Genomic DNA, 26,378 nt, shown 5'->3' with positions numbered 1-26,378 from the left:
TGAGCAGTTTGGGATGGACAGCACAATGTGGGTTCCTCCTCAAGAAAATGTCCAGAGTCATCATGTTGTGTAGCAAAATTTATGGGACACTCAGATGTGCAGGTTTTTTTTTTTTTTTTTTTTGGTTATTCAAAGAAGGATCAGCTTGCAAAACATTAGATGTTTGATGCCAGATGTATGTGGATGTGGTTTGCTTTGTTCTTAAACAATAGAGTTTTAAAGAAAGGAATATTACTTGTGCCCATATGTCCCATTGTTTCCATCATGGATATAATCCTGGCTACAGAGTTCAGCTTTATCATGCTGATTCTGTTTGTAGCAACTCATACAGCTGAACATTTGTCATCCAGTTTGGTGAGGCTTTGATCTCTGAGCTCCTTTTCTGATCAAATCTGGGACTTACATCCTGTGCTGTAGTCACTGCAGGTCTTGTGAAGTGGTTCTGAAAGAGTAAATTCCACCACTGAACATCTACAGGGATTAAGAATTTAGTGCTGCACATTTTTTTTTTAATGGCCCTGTATTTTACCAGCAGTGATTTCAAAGGGAAGTAATATGCAGATTTAAAAGAAATAATAATAATGGCAGACCAATGGCATACATTTAAAAATAATACTCTGAATTCTTTGGAGGATTTCTTGATTCTTTTTTAACAAAGTCACACTTGCTCTTTAATGTAAGCTGGGAATGTTTTCTTCTGCTATGAGGCCAGGTAAAATATACTTTGAAAATATTAGGAAGCATTCAGGAGATCATGCAGGTGAGGCTCATTCATCTTATTTAATTTGGAATTCTCAGGTCTTGATTAATTTCCCTAAGACATCAATGAGTAGCTTTCATTTCCCTCTGAAAGGCAGAGCTGATCCTTGAACAAAAAATAAACAGAATCAGTGATGCAATTTCCTGGCTGTGTGAAAAAAAAACCTTGAAAAACCAAAAGTGATGAAACCATAGTTGGGTTAAATGTAGTCCTTCACCCTTTGGGAACAGGGATACAATTTCTGTCTTTAAGTAGCTCTGTTTGGACCATGCTAGTTAAAGATCTTGAGCTGATGGTTTGTGTAGCAATTACTTGGATAGCAGATGGCAACTCTGGAAGTGTAAATTAGCCAGCAGCTGACATTATGGGGGAGCTATTGGTTGTGCTGATACCATTACATGAAGATAAGTGCTAGATAGTCAATAAGGGCAGAACAGAACTTCCTGGAAATCATTTCATTAAGTTAATCCATCAAGAGTTCCTAGTTCTATCCAGGTGCAGAATGAAACATTTTTCTGCTTGTTTTTTTGGGTTTTTTCCCCAAAATAATTTGTTGCGTTGAAACCTAGACTCTTAATTCTTTCTGGACAAAAAAATCCTAGCAAAGACTTTGATTTTTAAAATATTTTGTCTTGATTTCCTGGACTGTGGACAGTCAGACACACAAAGGTGAGGGGAGGAAGGAGAGTGGGCTGAAGATTCCCATCGGAAGAGCCTGGGGGAATCTTTGCTTCTCCCTGCCTTGGGAGTGGTGGTGACAGATTTTGAGGAAAGGAACATCCTGCTTGGCCAGCAGAACACTGACTGTGATTCAAGGTTTTTCAGGGAAACAAGGGATTTAGCAATACAGGATTATCATATTGGCTCAGCACCTTGGGTGGTACCTGCTTCAGATCGTAGCTGTCTCTTGATGCATCAGAGGAGTTCTCACTCTTTCCCCTAAAGATCTTGGCAGAGGTCTCAGCAAAAAAAAATAAAGTGTCTCTGCTTTGGTGCAGCACATGGCATCAGATGGTTGACTGCTGTCTAAAGAAAAGGAATTACTTGGACCAGATGATCCTTGAGGTCCCTTCCAACCTGACATTCTATGAATGACACAAAATGGCAGCCCCATTTTTCAGTCTGGCTTCAGTACTTGAGTTGTTTTTGCTCTTCTTTTTCCTTAAAGAAGTAAAGAAGTCCATCAAGGGAAGCAATAATGTGAATGGAGTAGAGCAGCAAACCCAGGGTATTGAATCATAGAATTGGCTGGGTTGGAAGGGACCTCAGAGATCATCAAGTCCAACCCTTGATCCACTACTGCTGCAGTTATTAGACCATTGGGCTCTCTCCTGAGCACCCTGATCTACTTGAGAATGTCCTTACTGCAGGGGAGGTTGGATTAGATGACCTTTAGAGATCCCTTCCAGCCTAAATTATTCTATGATTCTGTAATAATCAACCTTTCCAAGGTGAAGCTTTTGTGACCACCCCTGTCCCATCTCCCAGGTCCCACTGTCACTTGGCTGGCTTGCAGCTGAGTGTGGAGCCAGTGGAAGTTGGGAGCTGGCTCTGAACTTGGTGTTAGGTAAAGAAGTGCTTTTTAAACACAAGCAATTTTTCTGCTTATTGTTGAGAATTAATTTGTGGCCTGATATAAGCGTTTGGATATATTTCTGGTTTTCCTCTGAGGGGTCCTGGGGGGACTTTCTGTGATTCCACTGTCCAAAAATTGCTTCTGCAGCTGTGTGAGCCTTCCATGCTCTCCAGCCAGAGAACCTATTCCTTTCTCAGGACATTTCTCCAGTTTTAGCCTGGAGCAGCTGTGTGTGCTGCCCCCATTCCCCAGAGCCATATTTTACCCAGCAGTAAAGGAGGAGGAGGCCTCCCTGGGGTAGATGGGCAGAGCAGTGAGAAATGGGATCAGAAAACTCCTGTGGACCTGGAGGGCAAGTCCTGGTCCTTCCAGAACAAGCAGAGGACCCAAGCTTGGCACAGCACACTGAGCTTTCTCCCAGTGTGGCAGCCCAAACCATCCTATCTAGAATATCATGCCTTTTTCCTCCTGGGTGAAAAGATGTTTTCTGGGCAGGTCTCTGACTCTCACAGGATGATTTTAGGGTTGATTTTCATGGTGAGGACGCCCCTTACACTGCATCATTTTGGAACAGAGTCAGCCAGGAGATGCTCCTCACATCTCATCCTTTCAGTGATCCCAAGACAGAACTATGGCACAGCTGAGGGGCTTGGTTTTTTATACTCTATTTATTTTCCTCCTCTTTTTTTGGGTTATAAGTCATGAATCTTTTTTTTTAAATAAGAAGTGAGGCACAACTTAGGTTTTAAGCTCCACTTAGAGAAGATTCCAACTGAATCCAAGAGGTGTGACCCAAGCCACCACCAAACCTTGGAGGAAAGGTCTCTCTTCAGGCTTTGAGGAGCAGCAAGAAAGCCCAGCATGGACTCAAAGAGCCTCCTGTTATTCAGAGCTCAGGAATGCAGCAGCCGGGGTGTGGGCGGCTGTTTGGTTTGCGGTTCTTGCTAGGGGGTGGGTGATTTTTCAAAGCCTTTGCTGAATCCGCGTTTGGTTGAATAGTGGCTACTTTATATACAAATGATAAATGTTAGTCAGAGCAGAGCAAAAGAAGTTTCGTGTGTTTGCTCACGGATTTTGGCATATCAAAAAAGGGAGAGGAGTTTGTGGGAGTATATTAAAAAAAAACAGAGAGCAAGCTCAGGGTTTCCCTGCTTCAGAAACTGCAAAGTTAAACAGAGCTGCATTTATGTTACATGACATCTTTAAGCCTTTGGCACTCTCAACTTAATGACAGATATCTCATTTGGAAATATTTATTGTAACTGGCATATCTTTTAGAAGCCTGTCATCGTGGAGAAACTGTCATGAAACAGTCCTTGCTAACTTGGTTCTGTGAAGTGACCTTTTTTTCAGTACTTCAGAGTCAGATGAATCATTTCTGCTTTCCTATGGCAAGCAGGGGCTGCTACAGAAAAGCCTATAGGATCTTAATTGGATTTTTGTGGTGTTTGTTTGTTTTGTTTTATTCTAGAATCCAAGATTTCTGCCAGATCAGATGCCTGAAGCTGTATTTCTAGACTTTTAAAAGTATCTCTGATTTAGCACCTTGATATTTTTATTTCTCCCCCCCAAGTGCTGGAGGTTGACCAGCCCCTCTTTGAGTCATGCTTTGCTGACCTGATTTTTCAGGTTACATTAATGCATTATTATGGAATAAGGACAGAGTTCTACATGAAAAAAAGAAACTCATTAGGCACAAAACTCATTTGAGAACAGAATTTGGTTTTCCAGCTGACTTTGGCTGGTTTGCAACATTTTACTTGCTTGTTGTTTGTATGCTATTAGTGCTTATTTTGGGCAATGTAAAGCTCAGTGCTCCACATTTGGCTGAGATTAATCTCAGTGCCTGAGCTGCTGTGATACTTCCTGGGAAATGGCATTCTGGATCCCATAATCTTGCATTCTCTGTCCCAGCCCTGTTCTCAGCCAGGCACCCAGGTTTTCCAGCTGGAGTGTGTCTTAACTTGGTGTTGGATCCCCAGAAGACACACAACAGATCCTAGGATGTAGAGCCCAAAAAAGGACCCTGCCTTCAGAGGAAAAAAAAAATTGACTTAAACTACATCATGATAGCAACTCCCAGAAGGCCATGAAGTGGTTTAGGTGGGTACAGATGATGTTGATTTAAAGCAGTGTTGCAAAGCTTTGCTTTGTCACTGTTCAGCACTTGTTTAAAACTCTGTGCCAGGAGCTTAACCCAGGGAAGCTCGAGATATCCTTTGCTCTGCCCACCAGGCCAAAATCCTCCTGTCACCTTCCCTGCTGTAATGATTTCCACTCCTTCTGCCTCTGGAGCTCTCTGCAATTCTCCATCACTGCTTTTCCATTTCCCCTGGATGCTCCTGTCCATCATTGTTTCTTACTTGGCTAATTTGGGACTCTCCAGTGACTCCATCTCCAGTCTCCATTCCTGACACCCGGGGTGCCATTCCCCTTTGCCCATGAGAGGCACAGTCAGGATGTTTCCATTTCCCTCTTACATTTTTTTTTCCTTCCTCTTCATTTTGAGGGCAGCCATGTGTTTGTTGGACCCACAGACAAAGTCAACACACGTCAAGGTTTCACTGCTCTCTGATCTGCAGATTGCTGCACATCTTGGTTAAGCTGTTGGCAAGGTGCCTTGTGCTTTTGGTATCTCCTGACACTTTGCAGTGGGTATTTTGGTTTTCACCAGAATTAGCAGGGGGGTTTCTCCCTAATGCTCTTCAAAGTTACAATGCTACAGCAAACACTTGTTTAGAGAAAGGCCATCGAGTTGTGCTCAGCTGAGCAAAAAAAAAACCAAACCAAACCAAAAACCAAAGCAGCCCAAGAGATGTAGAGGTGTTTGTGGCCTGGGCTGGAATTTGCAAATGAGTAATATGGTGTAGAGAAGCAGTGTGAAGCTCCTCTGGTGGCCCCTGACTGTCATGGTTGGGTAGTTTAGAGCAACTGAATCTGAGAGGAGGGAAGTCCCCAGAAGATCCCCAGTGGTGCTGGGGAAGCCGTGGGGAGGGAAAGCCCAGCACAGAGCCCTGAGCCAGCTGGTTGCCTGCCCTGGGTGCCTTCAAATCCTCTGAGATCTGCAGTGAGTTGCTCCTCCTTTGGGCTGGGGTGAAAAGGTTGGCAGTAGAGGTTTTCCCCTAGTCTGGCAGCTCTAAGGTTGGCTGTGTAGAGCTCCTGGGTCTCAGTAATGCCACCTGGAGAGGCTTTTCAAACCCCTGTGGTTTGACTTCACATGTGTATTTTATTGATTCCTTAGAGAGTAGGTTTTGCTGTTTGGGAGGGGGGGTGGGTTTTGGGTGAAGCATCAACTCTGCAACGTGGGTGCTTGAGTTTGGTTTTGTATTTACTTCTTTGGAGACATTCCAGTGAAACTCTTCTCCTCTGAGTAACTCCAGAGGCCTCCTGCACAGGCTGAGCAAATGGAATTCCTGCAAGACACACTCCCCAAATTTTTTAAAAAAATAACAGGCAGTTAATAAAAGGCTGCCACTGCATGTACTCATTCCATACTCATTCAAAATGTATTTGATTATACCAAACCACATAGTGTAGATGGACAAACACATAATATATTTGCAAGGGGGAGTGTGTGTGTGTCAGTATTTCATTTTCCCAGTGACCTGTGAGAGACCCAGGAGGCTGACTGGAAACAGGCAATCCACAGAATTCACTGCTGAAGCAACACAGGGATGACATGGGAGCCCTGGACTGTGAGAATATTTTAGTTTTTTTAAAGTTCTACTAATCAAATACATACCCAGACACCACTGATCTTGCCCAAAGCCCATGTGCCTTTCACAAACTCTTCCTGACTTTTGGATTAAAAAGTCCAAGTTCCTCTGAAGAGGAACAAGGGAGTTGGTTGTTGGGGTTCTGTGTGTGTCCATCTTCCCTGGGCTCTGCCTGGCACAGCAGGGTGACTCTTCTGGAAAAAAGAAGAGAGCAAGGAAGGTGTGTGTGATGGTGAGGAGGGTAACACAGTCAGTTCTCTCCTCTACACACACATGATTTTAGAAGATTTTTAGGTAAGAGGACTGCAACAAGCAGGAAAAATATTAGAAATATCTGTTAGCATGGCATCTGTATAGAAAACATTTCTCTTACTGTTGTAAATTATAAAGAATTTCTTGTCTTGCCCCTGTGAGATATAAGAGGAACTTTATCAGTTCTTGCTGTTGTTGCAGAGTGTTTACACACATAGGTGATGTGGAAGTGACCATGGGATATAAACAGGGAAGTGGTGGCCTTACACTCCTGTTCTCATCACACCTTCAGATCTTTTGCTCTCCCTTTGCCTCAGCTTCCTCTGAAACAGAAATAATTTGGGGGGGCACTGATTGCATGGCACTAATCAAGTGTGAGAAAGTAATGGGGGCTATATAATTGAGTAATTAAATGTGAAATACAGTTTTCAGGTGAGCATTTTGTTGTGCAATGATGTAGGAGGACTTAATGCTCTTGCAAACATCATGTAGAATTTCAGCATCATGAGCAATGTGTCTGCTTGGGGATGGAGTCTGGTGTAAAGGCTTCAGTGCAGCATCTTTTTATTACTGAGGAAAGATAAGTGGTGCAGCCCACAGGTTTTTGTCCCAGTGCTGAGGGGAGAGAGGCCATGAATCTTCCCATAGAACAATGTGAGGCATTACCAGGAAAAATCAAGTATTAAGGAGAACCTACAGGGAAAAATTATGGAGTGGAATGACAGCAGAGTCAAGTAGGACCCAGCTGGCTCCTGAATTTGCAGACCAGTCCTCTGACAAGCCAGTGCAGAAGCAGCTTTCCCTGTGCCTCATCCATGGATCCCAGCAGGAGCTGTACTTCTCCCCAAATAGAGCTATTTGTGGGTCCAGGGATATGAAGTCAGAATGTAGCCTGTGAATTTTAATCCTGCTTTTCTCGTGACTGAAAAGTTTGTCATGACCCTGCAGCTGTGGAGATAATTTCATGCTCAGTGACAGAATTGATAATTTATTCAGTAGCCTAAAGAGTAAAGAAGGGGAGAGCCTACAGCTTCCCTCTGGCATACCCATCAGTGCTTTAGGATCTCTCTGCAGTTGTTCACACCCTTGTAGGTGGGTACATGCCTCAGCAAAGCAGCTTTTCATTAAGGGCCCTGGGTCAGGGGCAGTGTCTGTTTGGTGGACAAATAAAAATAATGAAGTTTTAAAGTTCTCTCCTGAAGAGGCTCAGAGCTGGGGGGTGATTTCTTGTTAGGCACTTGGGTTGCTCTGCTGAGAAGCCTCCATTCTGCAGCCTCAGTTTTCTGGAGCCCACGTGCACTGTGTTATTCATAGAATGGTTTGGCTTGGAAGGGACCTTAAAGCTGATCCAGTTCCTCCTGGGAGGGGGACAGGGACACTTTTCCCTGGGTCAGGCTGCTCAGGGCCCCATCCAACCTGGCACCTCTGGAAAGCTGAGAGGCAACACTCCTAGTACAGACCTATCAAGTAGGTGACACTTGTTTATTTCTGGCTTTAAAAGTACCTCACTAAACATGGCCTAGAGGTTGTGTTTCTAAGGATTAATTATTAAAAAAAAAAAAAAAAAAAAAAAAAAAAAAGAGTTTCAAGCTATAAATAACACATGTGAGAAGGAGGGTGCCAAGCACAGGTTTGAAGATAAAATTCATTTCCCCTGCACACACACACACACCCTGCCAGCAGCAAGGCAGCTGAGCCCTCTTGCCCATCACCCAGCCAGGCCAGAGCTCCTTGCTGGGCTCTTTGCTCTCAGGGTCTCTCTCAAACTTCTCTGCTCACCAGGACCTGTTTCTCAGCACCACGAGATGGTTTTGTTCCTCCTCACTCCTGCACGGGCACCAGCGCTTTGTCACCACCCATTGTGCCTCTCCCCTTCCTCTCTCTGTTCCTTTGTGCCTTTTTCCACTTCCAGATTTTATATTACAGAGCTCCCGTGGTTCATTTCAGGGAACTGCATTCTTCCTTGGTATTTATTTGGGTTTTTTTTTTTAGTTCCAGGGGACAAATTGTGACAGGCAGTCAGGTTTTTTTCTCTCTAAGCCATTGCCCCCCTCCCTACAACACCCTTGGGGTGCCACTGCACCCTTAATCTCTCCTGGGCACCCATATGGGTCCTCAGATTCATCTCACCTGTAGCTGCCCTGTCATGAAGAACAGGAGCATACTGGAGATGGGAAGCTGTGGCTGGATAACTGAGTATTTTAGGTTTTAACTTTGCTATATCATGTCTCCCTTGGTCAAATTCATCGACCAAGAGGCAAAGATTTTGTTAGCAGCTTCTTGAGAAATATTTCCCTCTTTGTTAAGTGGAGACTCCCAGGTTTGATCTTAGTTTTAGTGCTTTTGATAGGTACCAAGACACCACTTGAATGGGGATTTTTTCTCCGTGGAGCAGTGAACACAGGTATTTGGTCTACAGAGCCTGATGGTTGCTGGGTTCTGGAAGGTGGATTCTGGATAAACACACTGCTCAAGGAAATCAGCTCATGGGTAATTAGCACAGAGAATGAATATTGGTGTTCAGATATTTGAATTGGGAGTTCTTTGTATGACTTCATAGGCTTGGACACACAAACCTTTCTTTAAATGCTAAAGAGCCACCTAAAATGTATTTTTAAAAGCTTCTTTGAAGGCAACTTTGTGTATTAAGCTGACTGAACCAGGGGCTGGTGATGTCATTTCCCATTAATTCCCATTCTCCTATAAAATCAGGAAAACCACAGCAAAATGAGAGAAGCAAAGGCATGTGCCCAAGGAATAATGCCATCAAAAGTGGAATAACAGCCCTGCTCTTGCACCACTGACTGGAAAGGGCCCAGGTGGCATTTTGGAGACGTTTGAAAAATCTCCCTTCCTTCTTCAAGCCCGTTTGTGCAGTGCTGGAGCCTTTTCAGGAAGGGCACCTTGAGGATTCCCGTGATCTTGACGAGGAGAAAACAGCCTTGTAAAGCAGCTTTTTAAAACAAAATGTTCCATCCAGAGCAAGTTGGCAGAGCCACCGTGTGCTTTCTTCGAAACCTCCCCTGACTGAGAGTGAGGCACTTCTCATTTGCCTTCTCCATGAGCTCCTGCAGTGTAGTTTCCCTCATTTCTCCCTTGGTGCCTTTTTTCAGGTGGGTTTGCTCCTCAAATAGGACTTGAAGCAATGCTGGGAGCTTAATGCCATCACTTCAGATGCATTAAGACCTGCCAGGAATGTTGTTCTTAAACAGCAGTGCATATGGAAACTGCTGGCATTTCTACTCTGAAAGGAACCTTATGTATAGACTCAGACTCTTTGTGTGTGCAGGAAAGTAATCAAGTTGAAAAAATAGATATCACTAAATTTGCCCACACGTCTTGCAAACATTCTGTGTGAAGTCTCACTCCAAGTGATTTGATGCTGCCACAAAGTAGAAGAAAATAATGGTGAAGAAGAAATGTAATGACTCCTTCTGTGTAGCAGTTTTTATTCCCTCCCCAAAATACCAGGCAGACCATTTTTAGAATGATAGGATAGAAATAACCTCGTGCATTTCCTGCAGTCTGCTGTGCTGGGCTTTGGGCAGAGGATGCTTTGGAATTTCACTGGTGAAGCTGAAATACAAATCCAGATGGGGTTGGGAAGCTTGAACCAGGATTGCCTGAGTTGGTGTACAATTCAATTAAGTCTGAGGCATCAGAATTAGTGGCCTGATGGGGGGTTGTTGAGCACCAGCAACTCCCACAGAGCACTGCAAGCCTCATTTTTTTCCTACTGTAGCCCTTTTGTAATTATTTCCACTACCAAGGCAGAAATTTGCTCTCAGCCAGCACCAGTGTTTCACATCCACTCTGGCACTCACTGGCCCAGATCCTCAGCTCTTGGGAAGGGACTGGAATAGGGCTGTCTGTCCTTCCTTGGGAAATGCCAGGTGGAGGAATCCACCTCCCTAAACTTGCTGTACACCTTCTCCTGGCTGTGGGACAGTGCAGGATGGGGCTGAGCAGCTCATCTGCTTTGGCCAAAGAGCATGAGCCTTTTGGATGAAGGAAGGGAGACCTCCTGGCTAAGAAATCCTTGATAGAGCACAGGAGACTGGAGTGATGTTAAACCTGTATCAGCACAAATAACAGAACTGGGTTTTGGCACAGGCTGCCATAACTTCATCGTTGATTTTTTTTTTTTTTATTTTTTGAAGTTACCTTTTCCATTCAGTGAAGTTTGGCTTTAAAGTTTTTCGACTGTTCCAAGAAAGAAAATGAAATGTTGACTTAAAGCACCTCAGTTAAATACTCCAAAGCTGTGAGAGTGCATATTTCAGAGGGGAAAGGTCTGTTTTTAATGCAGTAGTTTTTGCATTTATAGGAAAGATCAACCTAGTCTGAAGTAACATTTCTCTAAGCCTTTTTTGGTAGAATTTGATCAGTGGTTTAAGCCACTGTAACTGATTCCAGGAACACTTCAAAGCAGGCACTTCTCATTGGCCATTTGCAAAATCACCTTCTGAGACTGAGGCTCTGGAAATGCATTTATTCATAGAATATGTCTTGCATTAGTCCTCAGTTGGCCAACAAAATTATCTAAGGCATGTCTGAGGCAGCTATTAAAAAGAAACTTAAAAGGCATTACTGTTCTGGGGAAGATGATGCAATGCACTTGTGCTATTATCAGTCTCAAAGTTAAACTGAAGACATTCAAATGAACTCGTTCTGAAGGGATTTGATTAATACAGAGCTTGAAAGAAAAGTTGCTTTGACTGAAGCAATTTAATTTATTGTGCAGGAAAGCTGAGGGAGAAGGAGAGTGCCTTTACCCACCCCTGTAACTTCTCCCAGCTTTGCATGGGATGAAAAGGAGATTCCAGCTTGGTTTTCCTCATCTTGCAGACAAGTCCTACAGTTGTCAGAGCTTTCCAGCAGGAAGCAAAATGCTAAATATGTTGGCTTTTATTGGGGTAGGAGTTTAGACCAGAGCAGAATATTGTCTTTAAATCAGCAGGTATAGCTGTTGCCTTGAGGTGCATTGGATGTGTTGCCTGCTGGGCTTGAGATGATAGGTGCTCTCAAAAGAACATACTGAAGGCCTTTTTTAGTTTTATTTTTTATTTTTTAAACACTTCATTATCTAAGATAACAGCAGTGTTTTAAGATTTCAAAGCCTCTTTCATCCTAACTGAGCAAAGCATTTCAGGGCTTGCCCAACCCAGCTCCTTTCTGCAGAGCCCTCTGTGCGTTGGCTTAGATTGAAGCAGTGAAATTAATGGAGCTGAGGCACAAAGTGGAGCAAATGCTTCATCCACGGGGTGCTTCTGGAGTGCCAACGTGGGATAATGAGGAATTGTTCACTGGGGACCACACTTAGGGCTTTCTAAACACCCCCAGCAGGTGAGAAGGGCAGAGAGGCAGACGGGAAGCAGGTGGTTGCTTTGCTCAACACCCTCTCGTGACAAATGGCACATTGGTGGCCAAATTTTTGCCTTCACAGCCCTCTGGAGAATTTGTCATGGCTGTCAGAAAACAATTAAGAAGCCATTAGGAGGGAATGCTTTTGCCAACCCTGCACCTGACACAGCTGCAGGATGCACCTTTAGCTTATGAGTCAGGAATTCAGCAGCCACAGCCTTGGCCGTGGCAGGATTCCCCTGCTGCTCTGCACCTTGGCCCTTCTCCAGCCCTTTGCTTATTTGATTTTAATTTTCTTTTCGACAACTGAAGGATCTGCCTCGAGAAAATCCAGTGCCACCCCTTTGGAGGGTTTGCTGTTTGTCTAGAAATAAATACTCTCTCATTCTTCACTCAGGAACTGTGGGTTTTTTGCAGAGCTGCTGAGGCCCCGGAGCCCACTCAGAGCTCCCGCTCTCCCACCCGTGGCAAACTTGGAGGGATTTTTTCTCAGCAAACGTGGACTGTGTGGTGTCTTTGGCACACTTCATAACTGCAGACACACTCTGCAGCCCTCAGTGACTTCTGGGAGCAAGGCAGTTGTAAATTTGTTTTTTTTGTCTTCTCTGCAGCCCTCATCCAGGGTCCGAGCTCCTCTTGTAGCGGTCCACGCTGCTTTATTTTATTGCTCCAGAGTTCCTAAGGAGTAGCTGGTTGAGCAGCCAGAGCTTTTATAGCAGTGAAATTCTTCTGTGTGGGAGTGTGTGGCCCTTGGTGAAGTTTCAAAACCAGAGACAACTTTATCTGCCTTAAAAATAGAATTTATAAGAAAATGCGGATTTTAAGACTCCCTAAGAGGGTCGTGGTAATTTATGAAGGGTGATGTGCAGAAGAAAGCAAAAAGGGTTGATTCTCTTTAGTGTTTACTGGGCTACTATTTCCCCACAGCCTCTTCTTCCTGATCCCACTCTGTGATTTTCAGAAAAATGTAGTTTTTTAGGTTTGGGGCATGTGCACTTTCCCTCCCCTAGATGGAAAAAGGAACAAAATGCTTCCCAGCTTTGCCCACCTGGATTTTAGCACACATGTTTTGTAAGTAAAATCTGATTAATTGCTGGAAGAATAATATGGTGGGGTTATTTTTGAATTGTGTTTCCCCACGAAGCCACTTCACACCTGTGGCATGTAATAACTGCTCCTGTGCCAACTGCTCCTTCCTGTTTGTCTGATTCATTTACCTGTTGCATCCTGCTGTAAATGGAAATCACCTTCTCTTTGGGTCAGGGACTTTCTCTTTTAAGCTGGTTGTGTATTAGCCTTGATTTTTGAGGGGGGTTTAGTGGGGATTAGTGGATGCTGCCATAAAACAATTAGCATCTTCAAAAGCCAGTGATCCAAAGGTCTGCAATGGGATTTACTGAATTCATTGCCATGTGGAAATAAGAGCACAGCCTTCAGCTCTGCTCATTCCCTTCCTGGAAGGTAACTAACCTTTCAGGTTTTGGGAACCTGTTTTTGTCTTTCTGAATACCCTTTTACTCCTTAGAGCTCTACTTTACATAGCTTGGGGCACATTGGAGGTTCTGAGAAAAGATTAGACTGTCTGAATGATTGTGTGTATTGTTATACCCAAGGACTGCTTATGCCTTTTTGTTTTGGGGACTGTTACACATAACTGCATTGAATGCTTTTCAAGTTTGACATCCAGACATCCATTCTTGTGGTATTGAAGCTCTGGAGTGGTTCCAGTGTCCTGGCATTCTTTTACAAGAGGGACCTATCACATGTATTTTATAGAAAAGCATGGAGAACAATGGGAGGATTTTGTTAAGAATCAAAGACCTACAAGGAACTGAAGGTTTCAGAAACTCAGGGCTAATTCACCTAGGTCTAGCTAAACTACATCTACTAAAAGAAGAAATGGATCTTCCTGTCATCTGCTGGAGAACTGTGCCCTCAGTGCTTCACTTTTTTTCTGTCTGGTATGGCCTTTCCCATTCTCTCGTGTATGAAACAAACTTTTCAAGTCTCAATTTTGCAAGTGGGAGCAAGGAATGCAGAATATGGCTTCTAGTTACCTGGGGAACTTCTGCTCTGTTGGGTGGTTGGTTTTTTGTTTGGTTGTTTGTTTTGTTTTGTGTTTGGTTTTTTGGGTTTTTTTTGGTTGCTTGGTTTGTTGGTTTTTTTGGTTTGTTGTTTTTTTTTCCTTTGATTTCTGGGTAGAGTAGAGAACAGCTAGCAGCAGCCCTTCACTTCTTTTTAGAAGACTCAAAACCCACTGACAACTGCAAGGAACCAGGCCTGGGGTTCCCAGCACCTCTCCAGGCCCCTGCTCCTCCAGGTGCCTTCCAGAAAATGGATGGTAACCCCATTCCATCCTTCCACACCTCCTCCCTGTGCTGGAACCTGAGGCAACCCAGCAATGCTCCCACCCAGTTCCGTGGCCTTCCAACACAGGGGGAGGGATCTGGGATGAGGAGTGGGGTGGCTCTGGGATGAAGGCTCCAAGTGCTTTACAAGCTCCTGTCCTGCTTCTTGTATGGGTGGGCTGGTGGGTCCCATAGTGTCACTTTGCATGGTGAGGAAGGGCAGGATGTGCACCAGGCTGTCTCACTGCATTATCTCCTCCTGTTAGATTTTTAGGCTCTTGCTTCCATGACAAAATATTCAGTGACAAAATATTTGCCCACAGGCCTTTGAAGGTTCTGTTTTCTCCTTCATGTAAGGGTTCCTGGTGTTTGGGCTTCAGCCAACACTTCAGCAGCAACTCTGGGTTTTATAGGACAATTGGAAACAAACTTGGTGTTGCTTTCAATAAAACCACCCTCCTGCTGTGGCAAGCTGCTTGGTGATGGGTTCTTCATGCCAAACAAGTTGTGGCAGAGTGTTAGGAAAGCACTAGGATGTGTGTGTGGAGCTGTTAATTATCATAACCATATCAACCCCTATCAAAGGTTGGGCTGGATCATCTTGGAGGTCTCTTCCAACCTAAACACTGTGTGATAAACACAACAGCCTGAGGAGTAGCTGCTCCTCAGCCTCCTCTTCAGGTCAGGAAATCCTCATAGCAGGGGCAAGGCTTACCCACCCATCCTGGGTTCATTCAGCAGAGCAAAGATTGTTGTTGCAAATTTTGGAACTGAAATGTGAGAAGGAGGAGGAGGAGGAGGAGAGATACTTCTGGTGTGAAGAGCTGGGCCAGAACTGTGGAACTTTCCACCAGCAGAGAGAGAACTAATTCCCCAAGCTCAGCACATTCAAAGCCTGAATGCAAAACTCATCTTTTCCTTGAGTTTATTTTTTTTTTTTTCACAAGCTCACAATGGATAAAAATAAAATCTTAAGAACTAATCCAGTTCAGCTTTTTCTTGCCGGCTGAGAAGAAAGAGAGACAGAAAGAACAATAACTGCTTTGTTTTTTCTCTTTTGTAATATCTGGTCAGTGGGCAGCTACAACAAAGGTAAAGAGGTCACCCAGACACAGATAATTTGAAGCTGGATATGCTGTGGGATGGGGCTGGGTGGGAGACTGAAATTATGGTGGGGATGGAGCCAAGACAAAGCCATGTGGGCATGATGACTTCCATGAGTGAAGAAGACAGATCCTCTCTCTTGGGCTCATCTATAAATCAATTACCATTTGTTCCTTATTAATAATTTAGCTGCCAAGAATGTGCTTATAGCTTTAGAAGGGGAGGGGGATAATACAGACTGTGCCTGTAGTGAGTAAGCTGGCAGCCTACAAGATGCAGGCCAGAACTCCTGGGAATATCCAGAGGAAACCATAACCATGGGCTGTATTAATTACTTTAATATTTTTTGCACCATCTCCTCCTTGAAAACCTTTTTGTCTGCATCGTGTTGGTGGTGTACAATGCTCTGAGTTTAAGTGCCCTTCCTTCCCAAAGAGCTGAGACAGCAAAGAATCATCCTGCCAGCTCATCATGGCTTTCCTCTGCCCCAGGGTGCTGCTGAAAAGGTGGGAGGGAAGGAGGAACCCAGGGGAAGTGTGTGGTGGGGGTCCAGTCTGGGCAAGGAATTTGGGAGGAAGGGAAGAAGCTGCAGTTGGGATGAGATCTCAGATGTGGGATATAAAGAAGTCTGGAGTGCCTTGAGGACAGAGGCCATTTAAACTTCATACCTTGTAGAAGATACCTGGCAGATTGAGAGAGGAATGTGATTGATGGGTGAGAATGATAATTTTAGCAGCTATGGGTTTTGATAGGTTGGAGGAACAAGATATTTATTTGATGTGCCAGAGATGAGGAGGAGATTAGGTAGGATGAGGCAAGCTGGTTTGGTTGCTAAGAGTTAAAAAGAAGAGGTAGATCTTAAGTTGTTTGGGTTTGGTTTTTGTGTGTGTGTGTGTGTGTTTTCTTAAATATTTTGCAGGAAAATACAGGGAGGCACAAGTTGTGACCAAACCAGAGAACTGGGGAGGCTCCTAGAGGAGGTGTGGAGATTCCTAGAGGAAGGTTTATTGACATTGTTATGCAGCAGGGCTGTGTCTGGCTGGGGATGAAGTCTGGCTCTCCTGCCTCCAGTTGCAGGCAGTGGCTTTGGTTTTCCACCCCAGGCAGAGCAGGAGCAGCCTGTGGAAGGTAAGGCATGGCACAAAGCCTGAGTTCAGCAGCAGCTCAGTTGGGAGGCAGTGAGGTGGGGAGTGCTGCCAGGGAGAGGCAGGAAAACCTCTGTGACACAGCCCACTGCTTTCACTGGGTTGGGATCAGTTCTGGTTCACAGCACACTCAGCACTGCAGTGTCCTTTCCCTGGAAGCAGCTAGGAATGATTTCACAAAGTTTCTCTGGGCAAGTGATGTTGTCTGCAGACTCAGAAGTTTGGGAATGGGAGAAGAAAAATGATTTCAGAAGGTTTCTCTCTGATGTCTGCAGACTCAGAAGTTTGGGGATGGGATAAGAAAAATGATTTCAGAAGGTTTCTCTGAGTGAATGATGTCTGCAGGCTCAGAAGTTTGGGAATGGGAGAAGAAAAATGATTTCAGAAGGTTTCTCTCAGTGATGTCTGCAGACTCAGAAGTTTGGGGATGGGATAAGAAAATTATTTCAGAAGGTTTCTCTCTGATGTCTGCAGACTCAGAAGTTTGGGGATGGGATAAGAAAAACGATTTCAGAAGGTTTCTCTCAGTGAATGATGTCTGCAGACTCAGAAGTTTGGGGATGGGATAAGAAAAATTATTTCAGAAGGTTTCTCTGAGTGAATGATGTCTGCAGACTCAGAAGCTTGGGAATGGGAGAAGCAAATTGATTTCAAAAGGTTTCTCTCTGATGTCTGCAGACTCAGAAGTTTGGGGATGGGATAAGAAAAGTGATTTCAGAAGGTTTCTCTGTGTGAATGATGTCTGCAGACTCAAGTTTGGGAATGGGATAAGAAAAATAATTTCAGAAGGTTTCTCTCAGTGAATGATGTCTGCAGACTCAGAAGTTTGGGAATGGGATAAGAAAATAATTTCAGAAAGTTTCTCTGAGTGATGTCTGCAGGCTCAGAAGTTTGGGAATGGGATAAGAAAAATGATTTCAGAAGGTTTCTCTGTGTGAATGATGTCTGCAGACTCAGAAGTTTGGGAATGGGAGAAGAAAATTGATTTCAGAAGGTTTCTCTCTGATGTCTGCAGACTCAGAAGTTTGGGAATGGGAGAAGCAAATTGATTTCAAAAGGTTTCTCTCTGATGTCTGCAGACTCAGAAGTTTGGGGATGGGATAAGAAAAGTGATTTCAGAAGGTTTCTCTGTGTGAATGATGTCTGCAGACTCAAGTTTGGGAATGGGATAAGAAAATTGATTTCAGAAGGTTTCTCTCTGATGTCTGCAGACTCAGAAGTTTGGGAATGGGATAAGAAAATGATTTCAGAAGGTTTCTCTGAGTGAATGATGTCTGCAGACTCAGAACTTTGGGATTGGGATAAGAAAAATGATTTCAGAAGGTTTCTCTCTGATGTCTGCAGACTCAGAAGTTTGGGGATGGGGTAAGAAAAATGATTTCAGAAGGTTTCTCTGAGTGAATGATGTTTGCAGACTCAGAAGTTTGGGAATGGGATAAGAAAATGATTTCAGAAGGTTTCTCTGAGTGAATGATGTTGCAGACTGAGAAGCTTGGGAATGGGATGAAAAAAATGGAGAGGAGTTGGACTTGCTGGTGTTTAATGTCTCATTGAGACAGAGTTGGATCCTGTTACGTACACAGCAGACACTTGGTGCAGACTCTTAGTAAATAGACTTAGTGCTGTGAGGAGGAGGTGTGATTGGTCATTGCCTGTGTGTATTTTAGAGCAATCAAATTTGTTTCATGGAGTTGTTTTCTGAGTATGGAGTGGGTGTGTGGACCAAAGGCTTAGTCATGAGGGGAGGGGAAAGAAAACTGTCTTGACTTGTGAAATCAAATAGTTGTGACTTACTCCATTGTTTCCCTATCCTCACACAGCATTTGCCCAGAGTCACTTGTTGTAGGAGTGGTGAGTGCTGCTAGGTCTGTGTGGGGTTTGTATTCCTCCTTGGAGCATCCAGGGGTTCAGAGGATTGCTTGGTGTGTTCCCTTGGTCCTGTCCTCACTCTCACTCGTGCCTTGGGCAGCCCAGGAAGTATTTGGGGAAGGTGTTGGGAGTGAGACATCTCCCAGTCAACAAAACCTGGAGGGTGCTTCCAGTGTGTGAATGAATCACTGGAGGGCCCTCTGTCCTCTGAGTCACTGCTGACCCAGGGACCTAGCAAGTGTGCTCAAGAGGAGACATCAAAAGAAACCCATAATCTGTTACCCCTCTGTGCCTCATCATGTTCTAGAGAAGCTGGGTGTCCTTCCTGGCTCTCCTGTCTGCATTTTCTGGAGTAGTTATTATGGTTTGCTTCTGAAGTTGCCCTCAAGCTTTAATTTGGGGTGAGTGGGGATGGTCTTCATGCTGACCACTAAAGGGCTGTAGAGTTTCTTGGAGCTGTTGAGCAGTGCTTTGGTGTTACTTTCATCTTGGCTGTACCACAAAGCTAAACAGATGTATTCCAACACTCATCTAGTTTTGGAAAGACTTTAGGGTCTGAAGAACTGAAAATTGGTTTGTCTTCTGTGGATTCTCCCTTTGGGGTCATAGCAGAAGGGATGCTGCAGGCCAGGAGGGATCTCTCCTGTGGCTTGAAGAGCTTCCAGCCTTTAGCTGAGGCTGGTGAAGGTTGCCAGATGGGCAAGAGAGACTTGGGGGGTTACCAGATGGGAGCCAAGAGGAGAGCTGTGCTCCCAAACAACATTCCCTACCTTTTCCATGAGTGCCAAGCCCCAACCAACAGCCCAACCAGGCTCCTCGTGGCTGCCATTAACAGCACGGGCCCAAAAGGGCCAAAAAGAAAACAAAGAAGAAAAACCTCCCTTGTTTCTGGAATTCTGTGGATCATTTTCATTATTTGGCTGAAGATGGGCAAGAGAGACTTGGGGGGTTACCAGATGGGAGCCAAGAGGAGAGCTGTGCTCCCAAACAACATTCCCTACCCCTTCCATGAGTGCCAAGCCCAACCAGGCTCCTCGTGGCTGCCATTAACAGCCTGGGCCCAAAAGGGCCAAAAAGAAAACAAAGAAGAAAAACCTCCCTTGTTTCTAGAATTCTGTGGATCATTTTCCATTATTTGGCTGAAGATGGGCAAGAGAGACCTGGGGGTTACCAGATGGGAGCCAAGAGGAGAGCTGTGCTCCCAAACAACATTCCCTACCCCTTCCATGAGTGCCAAGCCCAACCAGGCTCCTCGTGGCTGCCATTAACAGCACGGGCCCACAAGGGCCAAAAAGAAAACAAAGAAGAAAAACCTCCCTTGTTTCTGGAATCCTGTGGATCATTTTCCATAATTTGGCTGGCAGTGTCACTGTCACCCTGGACCAGCTGCCAAAAGACACCAGGCACTCGTTCCCCCAGCGTCACCCTCTGCCACCAACCTTTGACAGGGGATCTTGGCATGGAAATCAAAAGCAGCTTTAAAATGTGCTCTGGCTTTTTCAAGGACAAACTAATATTTACCTCTGAGTCTGCTTCCCTCCTTGCTCCCCTCTCTTGGCAAGTCCTTCTTCTACTTTAAGCATTTATCCAGTGAGGTTCCCGGGACATGAATATTAAATATGCTTTTTGGATAGAGGGAAGGGGGGAGATGACAACAGGAAAGCTCCTTGAAATGCCTCTCTGTTACTTAAATGTGACTTTGGATGCAGTTGGTATTTTCAGCTCTTCGTTATGGACACCTCATGGAAAACTTTTGAAAAACATCTCATTTGGGAACAGCTCTGTCTCCTGTGGTGGTTGAAGGGTGATTTGTTTTCGTGGTCTTTTTTTTTTTTTTTTTTTTTTTTTTTCTGGACTGTTCCTTAATCGCTGCTTGCCTCAAAGTTTTTATTACTCCTGACATTTACATGAAAATAAGGTATTTGTTGATGTTGATTTCCACTGCTTGCTCTTTGCTGCTCTTTCTTATGTCCCACCAGCTGGATTTCCATGCAAGCCACAGTCGTGATAAAACTTTTACAGGAAAGGCAGTGTGCCTGCAGATGCTGGAGATCCTGTTTGGATGATAAGAGTCAGTTAGCGTGCTGGGGAGAGCTGTTACTCATGTGCTGGGCTGCTCTCCCACACATCCTGCATTAGTCAGAGCTAAGCACTGAAATTCTCCATCCCTGCTCCCAGCCATAGCCCCAGAGCTGGGGCAGTTTTGGGGCAGGGGAGAGTGAAGGAGAGAGGGAAAACATCTGTGCTTGGGGCAGTGCTGCTTTCCTGCTAACAGGCAGTGAGTGAATTGTAGAATCATAGAATTGGCTGGGTTGGAAGGGACCTCAGAGCTCACCAAGTCCAACCCTTGATCCACTCCCCCCGTGGTTCCCAGCCCATGGCACTGAGTGCCACATCCAGGCTCTTCTGAAATATCTCCAGGGATGGAGAATCCACCCCTTCCCTGGGCAGCCCATTCCAATGTCTGATCACCCTCTCCCTAAAGAAATTCTTTCTCATGTCCAACCTAAACCTCCCCTGGCACAACTTGAGACCTCTTGTGCCCTCTTGTCTTGCTGAGAGTTGCCTGGGAAAAGAGCCCAACCCCCCCCTGGCTCCAACCTCCTTTCAGGGAGTTGCAGAGAGTGATGAGGTCTCCCCTGAGCCTCCTCTTCTCCAGCCTCAACACCCCCAGCTCCCTCAGCCCTTCCTCCCAGGAATTCTGCTGGATCCCTTCCCAGCCTCCTTGCTCTTCTCTGGACCTGCTCCAGCACCTCAATCTCCTTCCTGAGCTGAGGGGCCCAGAACTGGACACAGGACTCAAGCTGTGGCCTCCCCAGGGCTGAGCACAGGGGCAGAATCCCTTCCCTGGACCTGCTGGCCACGCTCTTCCTGAGCCAGCCCAGGATGCCATTGGCCTTCTTGGCCACCTGGGCACACAGATCTGCAGGGGGAAATGCTGACACCTGGGAGAGGGGGCAGCAAGATGGAAAAGGCTGATTGGGGGGGAGCAAGGGAATTCCTTTTGCCTTGCAAAAGGGGAAAATACTCTTCCCTTCCCTCCTTTTCTCAAAGTTTTTCACTGTGGGTTGTGGTTTTGGTTTTTTGTTTTCTTTTATAAACGTAATATCTTCTTGAGGAAAGCAGGATTGGGCTCCCCTGAATAAGGTGATTATCTTGGCTGGAGGGCATGGCTGAGGCAGTGACTTTCTCTTGCATGGCACAGCTGCTCTGCTATTAGGCTGTGAGTGGTAGCCTTAGAAAAAACCCTTTCAACTGATCTGTAGATTTACTAGAAGAAAGGAAGCTTTCAGGTAGGCCACATACACAGCTTCCTTTTTTGCTGTTAAGAGGTCGTTGGGTTTTTTTTTGGGGGGGGGGGGGGAATATTTCAGCTGAAGCATTTTCCACCTCCCTGGTACAAATAATCCTCTTCTCTTATTGTAGAGAAACAGTCCTCCAAAATAAAACTAACAGCCTAAAAGCCCCACAACACCACCTCCTCTCTTCTCTCACCCTCCTCAGATGTGTTGTAAAACCTGATTATGAGACAGAGAAGTTTACAAAGTTGTTCCTCCAAATACACACGAAGTCTTGCAGAGGCTCAGGTCTCTGATTTCAGTGGTAATTACAGACATAAGAGACTGTAAAATATTAAACTTCTGTGGGCTTTTAATGAGGCGTTTCATCTTAAATCTGCAGCATTCCCCACAGACATCACACTTTGGAAAGCTTACTTTTTAAGCTGGATTTCTCCTGCCTTGCTGGTGAGTCATAATTAAGGAAGTCAAGAGTTGTAAAATTAACACAGCCTTCTCCCACTGCCCTTTCCCCCCTCTCTCTTGCAGGGCACACACCTTCTGTTAACTCCTTGTGAAAACTTCAAGGCTTGTTTGGGTGTCAGGGGAGGGAGTTCTTTGTCATCAGGAGGGGAAGGGCTGTGAGGATCTCCCCTGTGCTGGAAACACAGCTCCTGGGAAGTGATTCATGCAGAACTGATTCATTAACAACTCAGAGGAGGGCTGGGAAAGCTGGGCTGGAAACCAGAGGTGGTTCATGGTTTGGGAGAAGGGAAGAGACCAAAGGCTAAAAAAGCCAGAGTAGAGGTTTTTTGGAAGGAAGCTGCCTTTCCTTTCAAGTTGATCAAACTTACTGAAGAAGAGATCTCTCCCCCAGGAGCCATCAGAGCACACGTAGATCCCAAAGAAGATCCCTGAGGATGTTGGAAGTGTTTGTGGGACCAGGTTTGTGGTACAGCTGTTCATTAGGTGTGGGTGTGCAAATAATGCTACATCTGAGCTGTTGTTAAAGCCAGCTTGAAAAGCAATCTCATGGAGAGGCTGTGGAATTAGTGGAAGCCTTTAAAGGTCTCTGTAATTCAAGGAAAAGATGGATCAACCTAAGCACCTGAGTTGCTTTTGGAAGTGGGAGATGAGCACTCTGGAAAATTTCACTCTGGATCTTGTTATCCCTGCGGAGGAGGTACAAACACAGATGTCAAATCTTGAAATAGCTGTTGTTCAAATTACAGGAAAAGCAGCAACATTTTAACTGTAGAATAAAGAAAATAACAGCAATGAACCTCGAGTTGCCTCAAACTATTCCAAACAAGATAATTGGAGGCTGCAGCACAGCTTATTTTTAGTTATATCTGCTATAAAGTAAACATGTTCTTTGCCCAGGACCACCAAAAATGTTTCCATAAGAAATGTTGGCTTTGTCCCAACTTGATAAAATGCACAAACATTTGTCTGAGAAGTCAGTTCCGACTCCTGGTATTTATATGAAGTTTCTGTTGAAGGCACTGGCAGTTGTATATATTGTGAAGGAGAGTCCAAGGTCTTAAAACTGTCATTTTTCAACCCTCACTATGATAATCACTTTTGCTTTTGTTAGCAGACATATATATTTGGGGTAAGGGTTCTTGGTGTGAGATTGCTATCTAAACATTGTGCAGTCCATGAGGTTCTTTTCTCAGCCATTAAGCAGCATGTTCTTTTCTTTGTTCTTTTGCTCTGGTTTTTGTTGGGCTGTCCCAACAGCTGATGCTGATTTGCAAAGCTCTCCTGACTTCAGCAAATACATTAAGATTTTTTTTTTTATGCATCAAGAGGACGCACGGATTAAATGTAAATCAGTAGAGTAGTGTGGAAGGTAATGGAATAAGAGAGTTTTGCAGCAGCTTCTTTTTTCTTTTTGGATTGCTAGCAGAACCTTGTGCTTCAGTTACTCATTCTTCCTTGAAATACTTGTTTTGAATGCACTCTGCAGTATGGATGATTAACTGTCTCCCACAGGATTCTCCTGAAAAAGCTGTCAGGCCACAGCTTGGACAGGAGCACCCTGTGCTGGGTTAGGAACTGGCTGGAAGGGGCCCAGAGAGTGGTGCTGAACGGGGCTGCATCAAAATGGCGGCCGTGGTGTCCCCCAGGGATCAGTGTTGGGCCCAGTGCTGTTTAATCTCTTTATTGATGATTTAGATGAGGGGATTGAGTCCATCAGCAGCAAATTTGCAGGTGACACCAAGCTGGGGGGAGTGTGGATCAGCTGGAAGGCAGGAGGGCTCTGCAGAGGGACCTGGACAGACTGGAGAGTTGGGCTGATCCCAAGGGGATGAGGTTCAACACAAGAACCCCCTGGGGAGCTCCAGGCTGGGCACAGAGTGGCAGAAAGGGAGCTGGGAGTCTGGATTGCCAGGAAGCTGAAGAGGAGGCAGCAGTGTGCCCAGGTGGCCAAGAAGGCCAATGGCATCCTGGGCTGGCTCAGGAAGAGCGTGGCCAGCAGGTCCAGGGAAGGGATTCTGCCCCTGTGCTCAGCCCTGGGGAGGCCACACCTCGAGTCCTGTGTCCAGTTCTGGGCCCCTCAGCTCAGGAAGGAGCTTGAGGTGCTGGAGCAGGTCCAGAGAAGAGCAAGGAGGCTGGGAAGGGATCCAGCAGCAGAATTCCTGTGAGGAAGGGCTGAGGGAGCTGGGGGTGTTGAGGCTGGAGAAGAGGAGGCTCAGGGGAGACCTCATCACTCTCTCCAACTCCCTGAAAGGAGGTTGTAGCCAGGGGGGGGTTGGGCTCTTTTCCCAGGCAACTCTCAGCAAGACAAGAGGGCACAAGAGGTCTCAAGTTGTGCCAGGGGAGGTTTAGGTTGGACATGAGAAAGAATTTCTTTCTGGAGAGGGTGATCAGGCATTGGAATGGGCTGCCCAGGGAAGGGGTGGATTCTCCATCCCTGGAGATATTTCCAAAGAGCCTGGATGTGGCACTCAGTGCCATGGGCTGGGAACCACGGGGGGAGTGGATCAAGGCTTGGACTTGATGAGCCCTGAGGTCCCTTCCAACCCAGCCAATTCCGTGATTCTATGAACTGAATCTCCTTGGCAATCCCATCCATCCATCCCTTTTCTCTGGATGAAACACCCCTGAACACACAGACACAGACCCATCAGCATGCCTGGAATCTCCTCGGAGAGGGGAAGTTGCTGGTTTGGTTGGATGAAAGTGTCTTGGGTTTTGAATTTCATGATTGGAGCTCAACACAGGATTCTGGGAAGAAAGGAGAGGCTCAGATGAGAAGTGACTTTTCAAACAGGCACGTTCCTTTTGAGAGGCTGAGCTGCTCACTGTGTCTGTTTCCTCCACCCCCAGTCCCCTTAAGGCTGAAGCACAAATAAATTTAGATCAGTCTGACACACACTTGGCCAAATCAACTTTGCTGAACTAAATAAGAGACCTGGAACTGTGCAGAAATGATGGATTTAAAATTTGGAGGAGTCAGGAAAGTTGCACAGAAAGTCACATTTGCTCCACACGAAGTACCTGGGGAAAGGCTTAGGTGTGATGCCTTCAGTTATGTTTCTGGCCTCAGGTGCCACTTCCATCCCTTATTCTCTACCAGTTTCTATTCATGGTAAAGTAGTAGTAGTAGTGGATTACTACATTCTTGCCAAAACAGAGCAATAACCAGGGGCTTTTTTGGGGTTTTTTTTTTTGTTTTTTTACCCTTGCTTTACTGAGAGCTGCCAGGGGAGATGTGTGAACTGCCTGGGTTTTGCTGCAGCTTTTAGAAATGATCTATCTTCAACTTTGTGCCTTGCTGGGCACCAATTTGTTGAAATTTGTGAACCTGTTGAAATTGCTTTCCTTTGAAATGTCAGGAGCAGAAAGGGTGCAGCTTCCCTGAGAGCTGCCATCCACCTTGCAGCTCCAAGTGGAGATGGCAGAAACATTGGGATGTATTTTTGGAAGATTGGGGCTGGGTTTATTCCTAAGCCTTAATTAAGCATTAGGAGATATTATGTGCTTTCCAGGGGAGGAGGAGGGTGGAGGCCATGTGTGGTTGGGCCTCTGAAGTACCCATCTTCTGTGCTGCTGGCTATCAGAAAAAGGAGGTGAAAGAGCTGTTGGGGCATATAATTACAAAATGGCTAAAAATAGAGGCAAAGGAGCTGGGTTTGATAGCCAGTGGCCAGTATCCTGGAGCTGCAGCAGAAGCAGGAGTGTAATTAAGAGAGATTAGTAAAAAGTACAGAGAGGAAAAATAGTTAGATTGTGATACTACGTGACTAAACAGGATCTATCTGTGGCTTTAAAGAAATTCAAATTAAACTAAGCTGCTAATTGCATGCCAGCAGGGAGTAGAATTGGACAGGGCTCAGAGCAGGGAGCTGTGGAGGACAGGACAAGCAGAAGGCAGCTTGAGAGAAGCAACAATGGGCAGACAGTTTATGGTAAACCAATAAAACGTACTTATGTCTGAATCTGAAATTAGACTCTGAAAAATATGGTCTCAAGGCACCTGCTAAAGAGCTTAGCATTACTGGAATCTTAATAAATGACTCATGCTGTCATAATCTGATCCTGCCATCAACTCTCTGTGCTGTATTTCTTAGCTCTGGAGTGGGGGAAGGGGGAAGTCTGCAAAGCCTTGGTAAAGACTGAGAGATGTAAATAGGCAGCAAGAAGCCCACACAAGCTCTATGGGTAATTTCTGTCTTGTCAGCTACTTTTCCAACCCAGAACAAGTGAGACAGGAGGAGAAGAACCACACAGCAGCAGCAGGAATTGCTCTTTACCTTTAAAACCTTTTCCCTGGCAGTGCAGGGGGTAGGTTGGGGCAGTCTCTGGTCAAGACTTGATGGCCAGCAGATGAGTGGAGCTGTGCCACCCACTGGCTGTGATCCTGTCCTTGCCTGTAAGTACACCCTCTGCCCAAAACCTGTGACAACCTTTGCACGGGGTCCCCAAGCTCTGCCCATTGCTACCCCTTGGGCTCCTG

The 26,378-nt window shown here is 45.3% G+C and overlaps 1 protein-coding gene across 2 annotated transcripts in view; it reads left to right on the top strand.

Moving 5' to 3' along the window:
* The window catches only part of SMAD3 (SMAD family member 3), a 77,385-nt gene that overhangs the window by 20,413 nt on the left and 30,594 nt on the right, over positions 1–26,378 (top strand). Inside the window, exon 1 of one of the 2 annotated variants that reach the window (XM_071754126.1) lies at positions 26,123–26,294. The exons of the other annotated variant lie outside the window; for it this stretch is intronic. The gene's annotated coding sequence lies outside the window, so the exon portion shown is untranslated. Of the gene's footprint in view, positions 1–26,122; positions 26,295–26,378 lie in introns of those variants that run through there. 2 annotated transcript variants of the gene reach the window in all.

Source organism: Heliangelus exortis, chromosome 11 (assembly GCF_036169615.1).
Source record: "Heliangelus exortis chromosome 11, bHelExo1.hap1, whole genome shotgun sequence".
NCBI classification, from domain to species: Eukaryota; Metazoa; Chordata; class Aves; order Apodiformes; family Trochilidae; genus Heliangelus; species Heliangelus exortis.
This window is presented reverse-complemented; position numbering and strand designations above follow the sequence as displayed.